This window comes from Apodemus sylvaticus, chromosome 3 (genome assembly GCF_947179515.1).
Source record: "Apodemus sylvaticus chromosome 3, mApoSyl1.1, whole genome shotgun sequence".
NCBI classification, from domain to species: Eukaryota; Metazoa; Chordata; class Mammalia; order Rodentia; family Muridae; genus Apodemus; species Apodemus sylvaticus.
In genome coordinates this window covers 149,129,134-149,137,528 of record NC_067474.1, presented here as the reverse complement: position 1 = coordinate 149,137,528, position 8,395 = coordinate 149,129,134, and the positions used below count along the sequence as shown (strand labels likewise).

Genomic DNA, 8,395 nt, shown 5'->3' with positions numbered 1-8,395 from the left:
CCCCGAGGGCACAGATTTCCTCCAGGCATCCTACTTCCCCTCCTATCTCAGTAGCAATGCCCACGTGATCCCTCGGAGCCCCAGCTCTGGGATGGCTTCGGTACTGAACCTCCGCAGAGGTCATCCTTCTGCTCCTCACAGAACTCCTGGGAATTAGGCTTATTCATTTCTGTGGACAGACATGGCAACTGAGGGTCAGGTAGTTGAAGTAATTAAAGTCCCCTCGTGAGACAGAAGCAGTGTCGGGTCCTACCCCTGACTGTCTGATTCAGAAGTACATATGGTGGGTCACCATGTCACCCTGCTTCAAAGAGCAATTGTTAGTAACCAAGATGGGTGAGACCTTGTACAGCTGAGTCAGGCAGCAGACAGACCTACGCTGGTGATTTGGTCACCTCTCCTATCATCTAACATCCTCCGCTGGCTTCTGGGAAAGGGCTCTCTCTAGTCAGAGTCCCCTGCCTCTGCACCTAGAGTCAGGCTGCCCTCCTGTGCCAAAATCCACTTCCTCCATTCTGACCTGTCTTCTTGTGCCCTGGGCAAGGAGAGGCAGAAAGACTTGGTGCCAGCTGAGTCTGCTGCAGGAACTCTGGTCACTCTGTCAGCTGATAGAGACAGCGAGTGGGTGGCTCAGAGAGCCCATGGGACACAGCCCTGGTTATGAAACCACCATTGGTTCCAGAAGGGAAAATTCCTTACTGCCCACCTTGGGAGGGATGGGCTGTCCGCCTTCACAGGAATGGAGAAGACCCGGGGGCAGGATTCGGGTGTGGCAAGCGGCCATAAAATTTTCCAGTCCCTTCCCCCCTCTGGGTCTGTAACATCTCTGTGATTGATCATCTGGTGTGCCAGAGTTCTCTGCACAGGTTTGTACGTGTGACCCCATTTTGGAGCCTCACAGCAATGCTTTGCTGGTAGGTGTGGATGGGAGGCAGCCTGGCCCGGCGATGGGCCAGGGTTGTAAAGTCATCAGATCTGTCTTCAGATCCCAGCCCATGATGCTGGGAAATTAACTCGACCTCCCTGGATCTGGACTCCCTCCATCTGCAAAATGAAGATTTGTTCCTTCCTTGAGGGATGATGTGAGAAATGGGTAATATAAGTTATGTTTCTGAGAACCCTAGCAGTAAACACCTTAGAGTTAGCTGTTTCCTTTGTATGTAACCTCTTGGCTGACGGATACAGGGCTGAATCGAAGTCACTTAGATTGGCCTGATAATTAGTTCACCTACTTCACTGACAGTGGACTTAGGAGAGCATTCTATTCCAGCTGACCCAAGAAAGATGAGAGGAGTGGTCTGGGATAGCCTTGGTCTGCACTCCCCTCAGGGAGGCGGGGTGGGTGTTAGGCTGAGAGCAGGCCTGTTCTCACACAGGTTGCTGGAGCAGGATGGCAGGGCAGAGAGCAGGAACCCTCTGACAGTCCTCTACAGCCTTGTGAGCTTGGTCTCCGCCCTGAGAGTCCCCTACTCTTATCGTAACTTTCCAGTGTCTTGCTAGTTTCCCAAGATGAGCGTGCCACACCTCAAATAAGCTGTTTGTCTCCATGACACAAGGCTCTTGGTTCATCCAGGGGATGAATATTTATGAAACCTCTATAAGGCTTCCCAAGGCTGGAGGGTGGAGGTGCTAGACCCAGAAAGATCCGGGCCCGCAAGGATCTTCCAAGAGTGGTACGGGGTGGATGCGCTCTCGTGTCCCCTCCACCAGCTCTCCGTTCCTACCCACAAAGGTTCCCTTTAAACCAACCCAGTTCCTCCTCTTAACTCACTCAGCGGGTGGAGTCTGACCTCCTCAGTCCCTAAGGGCTGTTTGGCTGGCTTGGGAGACAGCAAACAAATGTTGTTAACCATCCCTGGGAGAGGAACGGATGACTCACGAGTTGCGCTGGGCGTATCAGTTGGCTCCTGGTCTGTCGTCTAATCAATCCTGGGTAGCGGGGAATTAACCAGGGCAGCCTTCCATGTCCCTGGCTCTTGGGCTCAGGACACAGAAGTCAGTGGCTTCTGGAAGGACAAGCTGAGAGACAGACACCCACATGGCTTACATCTCATATGGGCATTTTGTCTTGAGCTCAGAATCTCACGTGGCTTCAGACACACATTTGAAAAGCACTGCTTCCCTTGTCTCTTGAGTTCCATATCTTTGCCCACTTCTGGTCTGGTGTGTTTAAAGACAGCTACAGTGTACTTATATAATATAATAGTGTACATATATATGTGTATATATATATAAATATATATATACATACATATATAATTCCATTTAAAATAAAAAGAAACATCTCACCTATTATTAAAAGTGTAATCTAAATCATATAGAAGTGTAATCTAAACCACTCAGAAATGGCAAATGTAGAAAGAAATTTGAAAACGACACACAAACCTGTTGCCTGAAGACAACCTCAAGGTTTGGGACATTTTCCTTGAATCTTCTTTTTGTCTGCCTTTCATCTCTTGAATCCTTTCTCAAAACAATGCTAAGTGAGTCAGTTACATCAAGACCAGGGCCGCACAACCCCACATCCACGAGGCAGGAAGAACAGCCAGGATGGGAGTCAAGCAAGTAGATTCAAAGCTGCCAGCCATCCTGAGGCTCGGGAGGAGGGTGGCGGGCTGTCTCGGGGGGAGCAGAGTTTTCAGAATGAGTCATGAACAGTGCTGGGAAGTTGTCACAGGGCCGCAGCGGGAGTCAGCCGTGCTGTCTGAAAGTAGCCAACGGGATGGATAACTTATTTATATTGCCACGTGTTTCTTCAAACCACATTAATGAACATGCCATGTTCTGCTTCTGCACGGCTGCTGTGCCAGCCTGTTATGTGTAAGGCAATAAACCCTCCTTCTTCGCCGCCGGTGGTTTGAACGCTGTGTGCCGTTTCACTACGTAGAGACAACAATGACATTCTGTTTCTGCATCCTTGGGCTGTTATTTTATTCACCACACAGGGTTGCAGGAAGCACTTCTCGTGGGAAGGTTTTTCTTTTCTTTCTCGAGGCTCAGCTCCTCAGAGAAGGCAATGGTCGTGAGCATCCCAGGGAAACGTTCCAATAGACGTTTGCCACGTGGGCTTCGAGTAGCTCCGCTCTCCTCAGACACGGACGAGAGCGCCTGCTTCACGGAACCCTCCGCAGCCTGGGGTCTTAGGGTTTCCTGACCTGGCTGCAGGGACACTAGGCGTGTATACTGCGTTTGTTCCCCTTCCGCTGCCCACTGAAGGAACGCATTTCCTCAAGCTTGTGAGTTGTTTATTCCTCTTGACCTCTGACCCTTGCCACCCTCTATCCACGGTTCTCCAAAAGCCTTCTGGAGTGTTCACATGGAGTTGTGTGCTTTCTCCTAGGGTGGGACTTTGATGGACATGCAGGCGCTGCCACCTTCTCCAGCCTGCCGCCCCTGGGCACAGCATCTTCCCGCCTCCCACTCCCTACATAAGCTCCTCCACTCTCTCCCCAGAGGCCGCCCCGCTAGACACAATGTCTCAGTCCGTTTTCTGTTATCAGTAACACAACAGTACAGACTAGTAGGCTTTTGTTTGGTTTTGAGACTGGATCTTGCAATGTAGCTCCGGCTGCCATGGAATTCACCGTGTAGACCAGGCTGGCCTCAGACTCAAGAGATCTGCCTGCCCTTGTCTCCCAAGTACAGAAATTAAAGGCATGTCCAACTATCTCTGGTGGGAAAGCTATTAAAAAGAGATCTAATTCCACTCCTGGTTCTGGTCCAAAGCCATGGGCCCATATCTAGGGATGGCTTCTCTACTGGGTGTCTGAAGATACTCAGGAAAGTCCCCAGGTGGCACAGGGTATCAGATGTCAACAGGCAGTATCTGAGAGACCTTGTCACGTTGGCTGTGCAGAGATCGTTCTCTAGATAAACCACTACCCCATTAGCCCATTGATCTGTTGGTCCATTAAAGGCATGAGTGGGTGCTAATGAGTCTTCATCACCTTTGAAAGCTCCTGCTTAGTCCCACCTCTTAGTAGTTCTTGGTGAAGACTGTATTTCAACATGGACCTCAGAGGAGATGGATTATATTGAACTCATGACACCGGATCTCCATTTTATTCCCAGGCTTTTTGTAGCCGTGCTCTCTTGCAGGTCTCTACTATGCCACAGGGCCTTGGCTCTTCACGGAGCACTTGTGCTTTGTCTCCCCTGCTTTAGAACAACACTAGATGCAGACCAATGTCTGGCGAATTGCACATGCCAGAGACCTGCCAGCTCCCAAACCTCTGCCACCTGTCCTCTACCCAGACCTCCAACCTCTACTTCAGGAAAATCACGATGAGCTGTCACAAGTGGCCCTGGATTGAAGTACCAGCCCCTCCAAGGACATAAAATAAAGTCAAATTTCCCACATGGTTTGGGCCCCCTTGGTTTGTTCTCAGCTGCCAAGTCGGATGACGGTTTGTGCTTTCCTTGGTTGTGTGGCTATTATTCTTAGTTATTTATGTGTGCAGGGGTGTCTGCGTGGATGTATACACCATGTGTGTGTAGCACCCACAGAGGCCAGAAGAGGATGTCAGATCCTCCATAGCTGCCCTGGTGTGTGTGCTGGGAACCAAACTAGTCCTCTACAAAAGCAGCAAGTGCTCTTAACCTCTGAGCAGTCTCTCCAATCAATTGTGGGACACTGACACAGATAGTTTAGAACTAGAGTTTTGAATACTTCTTAGTGCAATAGAAATGCTAAAGGTGGTGACTGTTGTTACTTCTTCACTATCAAGTTTTTCCTCCCCTTTAGAAGACTTAGCCCTTCTGAGATGCTGCCATATTGATTTCCTGCCACTGTGGTGAGAATTACCCATTTAGTGGCCCAACACAATGCTAAGGACTGAGGTTGGCGCTTATCCAGCATGTGGAGGCCCTGAGCTCTGTTCTAAGACGGCAGGCAGAAACCAAGACCGATTCTCTTACACTTCAGGGATCAGAAGTCCAAAATAGGCAGGGCCAACTCCAGCAGAGCCACTATCCTTCCAGAGATGCAGGAGAGAATCTCTTGCTCCCCTTCTTCAGCTTCCAAAGGTGGTCATTATCCCTCTGCTCACAGGCCTCCCAGAGTCACCAAGGTGTGTCTCTCCAACCTCATCCCCAGGGAGTCCCTCCTGTCCCTACCTCCTCACCTTTGACCTTGCCTCCCTCCCATGGTCGCAGCTTCCTGCCTGATGACCTCCCACCTCAAGGTCTCTAACCTAATTACATCCCAAAGTCCCGTTCACCTGATAAGGCTAACACTGTCCCAAGGCTGAGCATCAGGACTGGGCAATCTGGGGGTCACCGGCCTCTCGCGGCATGCCTTGATCTGTTCCTGTGGCTGCCATAGGGTGTACACCACCAGGCTGAGTAATCACTGAAGAAAATAAATCTTGGAGGCTGAGAGGTAGAAGCTGACTCTGGTGAAGGTCCTCCTCTTTGTTGTTTGTTTTGTTTTGTTTTCAGTTTCTCAAGACAGGGTCTCTCTGTGCAGCCCTGACTGTCCTCAAACTCACAGAAATCCTCCTGCCCCAATCCTGAGTGCCATCAGCTCCTAGCTTACTGAGGGTCTTCTCAGTGTTCAGTCACACAGTGGACAGCATCTGCCACATGGCCAGAAAGTGGGAGAGAAAACCGACCCACTCCTGCGACAACTAACCTATTTTCACGATAACTGTGTTAGTCTGTGACCCAATCACCTTTTATTAGGTCCCAACACTTTCGCACTGGGGACCAACTTTCCAGTGTATGAACTGTGGGGCGACACACTGAAGTCCTGGCAACCCCCATGCCACTTGATTTGGAGCCCACAGTCACGTGCATGAAGAAGGAGAGAGGGAAATAGATCACTGCTGAGCGCGCTCCGCTGCTAGCCCAGTGTTCCCATTTACCTGGGATAGGCTTATTCTCCGGCAAGGATAACCAGGCGTGGACCCCAGGGTCGGCTCACATCACATAGGAACAACGGGGGGATGGGGGGGAGGCAGGTTTGCCGGTGCAATAGCACTGCAGACCACGGACTCTGGAGCGCATGCTCCACTGCAGGCGATGAACTCTAGAGCGCATGCTCCTTTTGACACCTGGTGAGGTGCCTCTCTGCCCATTTAAATTCATTCCACCAGGTCTTGAGCAAGCACCTCGTGATAGCTAACACGGTTTTCTGCCTTGCATGTAAATCAGTTCCCTAACTATGCAAATCACTCTATGTTTTTTTTAAACTGTAGTTTCTTCCTGTGTGAAAAGAGGAGGAAGTCACAGAAAAGAAAAAGAAAAAACAAAGGCCATGAGCAAGCACCTCAGCGGCAGGAAACCCAAACAGCCAGGATAAGACTAAGAGAATGCTTCACCTCCTTAGAAACCAGGGAAATGCAAATTGAGGAATTTGAACACACAGCTTTCTGTCTCCAGCAGGGTTCAGCCTTTGGGATGATGGAAGCTCCTGCTTTCTATATTCAACCTCGCCCCTTCCACCCCTCCCACCTTTTGCCCCACCCTCACCCCTCACCCCAACTCGGAAACCCTAAGAACTCCCCCTCTCACTTCTCCTGCCTCCCCTCCCCCGTTTGGGAGCTCCATGCAGTTTGGAAGAAAATACCTGAGATCTACCAGCCTGCTCATTAAGTCAACACCTTTGAAACACCCGAATCCAGTTCATCTCCTCTCCAAAACGGAGCAAAACAAAAACCAAAGCATAGAGAAACTTCTCATCGTGGAAGCTGTAGTGTGTCACGGCGTGTCTCCCGTCACGGCGTGTCTCGCAGTGTAGCCCTCTGTCCACACATCTTTACTAGCGAATGTTCACTGGTCTGGTTCCCAAGTCTCTGGCTTCTGTGACACCGTCCATATCGGATTCTCACCGGGACTCCTTCCCGTTATTGTGCTGTTACCCTGTGTCTTGGAGATCCCACAGCTTTGGGTCACTGGGAGTGGTGCTTTCTCTAATTCCAATCATTCACAGATGCTACTGATTTGGGGTGGGCCAACTTAGTCCCTGGATCTGGGCCTGGCCGGTGGCTGAGGTGGTCAGCCCCCTGGCTCTCTCTTAGCCCCACGCCAGGGTGAGCACTCCAGCACTGCTCCGGCTGGGCCACCACTGCTGTCATTGGCAGGAGGCAGGGTCGGCTCTCCTGCTCTCACATCTTGAGACTTCTCACCTGCACCCATGCCTCCCTGTGTTGCCCAGGTGAGGTGCAGGGACCGCTCCCCCAAGTGCTACATCCAGGGAGCAGGCAGGATTAGCTCTCCCCCTCACGCCCTCGAGGTTAGTTCTTCTAAGGATCACACAGGTGGACCACAGGTGTCGAGGGTCACTGATGGGGATGGGTGAGAGAGCATCACCCCGTACCCACACCACCTCGTGGCAGATCAGTGGCATGGGGCCAGCTCTCCTGTCTTCTCACCCTCAGGAAGGCCTTACCCACATCCTACCACCAGGGTCAGCTCTACTGTGTTGTCCAGGCCAGGAGCAGGGCCCCCTCTTGCAAATACTGCAGCTGGTGAGGGGCAGGGCCGGCTCTCCTGTGCTCAAGACCACAATGGACAAGAGGCAGAGTAAGCTCTCTCCCACACTCAGGCCCTCAGGCCTCGATCACCCACACCCCCTCACCAGGGCCATCTCTACTGTGGCCTGGGCACAGTGCTCAGGGTCTGCTCTCCCAAATGCTGCCGCCAGCGATGGGAGGGGCCAGTGATGGGAGGGGCCAGTAAGGGGAGGGGCCAGTTCTGCACAGCCCCTGCACATCCACCTGGTCCCCTACCAGAGAAGTCGCCATGTTCTCTAATGGCATTATAAGCCACATACAGCAACACCAACCCCTGCTGCTGCGGAGTCATGGACCCAGACATGCCCCTCAGAGGAAGCTCAAGCTGGTACCTCGCCATGGCGCCAAGCGGCAGGGCTGGCCTCTCACAGCAGGCTCCTCCTCTCCTCCCTCCAGTCTCCAGTTCCACCTCTCTCCATAATGTTCAAGCCACTCCTCTTCTCTTTCTCTCCCATGTGCCCACCACATGCGTGCACATTGTGGTGAGTCCTGCTGCTGCTGTCTATGTGGCTGACAGGCCCCGGGTTGACATCCCCTGGACTGCAGCATGGTGGCGAGTGGGTGTCTACGGCTCACCTGTAGCTCTCAGGAGGGCAGGTCTGTGGGTGGCATGGCAGTATGCAGGTCTGTCTCCCCGCCCCCCTCCAGCTACACTGCGCAGTCGTAGGCGGGGCCCACTTGCACTGTGGGGCAGAGGGCAGGTCTGTGAGGTCTTTCCCAGCCCGCACCGCCTGGCATGATGAACCCAGGTCTGTCTGTCTGTCTTCCACCCGCCTCCCACACTGTGGTGCCTGGATTTGGATTAGATTGGATTTTCATGTGTCCTAGGCATAAAACAGTTTTGGTCACCAAACCAGGCATCAAGCTAGGATGTACAAAGG

The 8,395-nt window shown here is 52.1% G+C and overlaps 1 non-coding gene across 1 annotated transcript in view; it reads right to left on the bottom strand.

The window, feature by feature from the left end:
* Positions 1–8,329: 8,329 nt before the first annotated feature.
* Positions 8,330–8,395, bottom strand: part of LOC127681910 (small nucleolar RNA SNORA48) — a 143-nt gene continuing 77 nt past the window's right edge. The window contains exon 1 of the small nucleolar RNA XR_007977252.1: positions 8,330–8,395. This exon is cut by the window's right edge and continues 77 nt beyond it. This is a non-coding gene — a small nucleolar RNA (small nucleolar RNA SNORA48).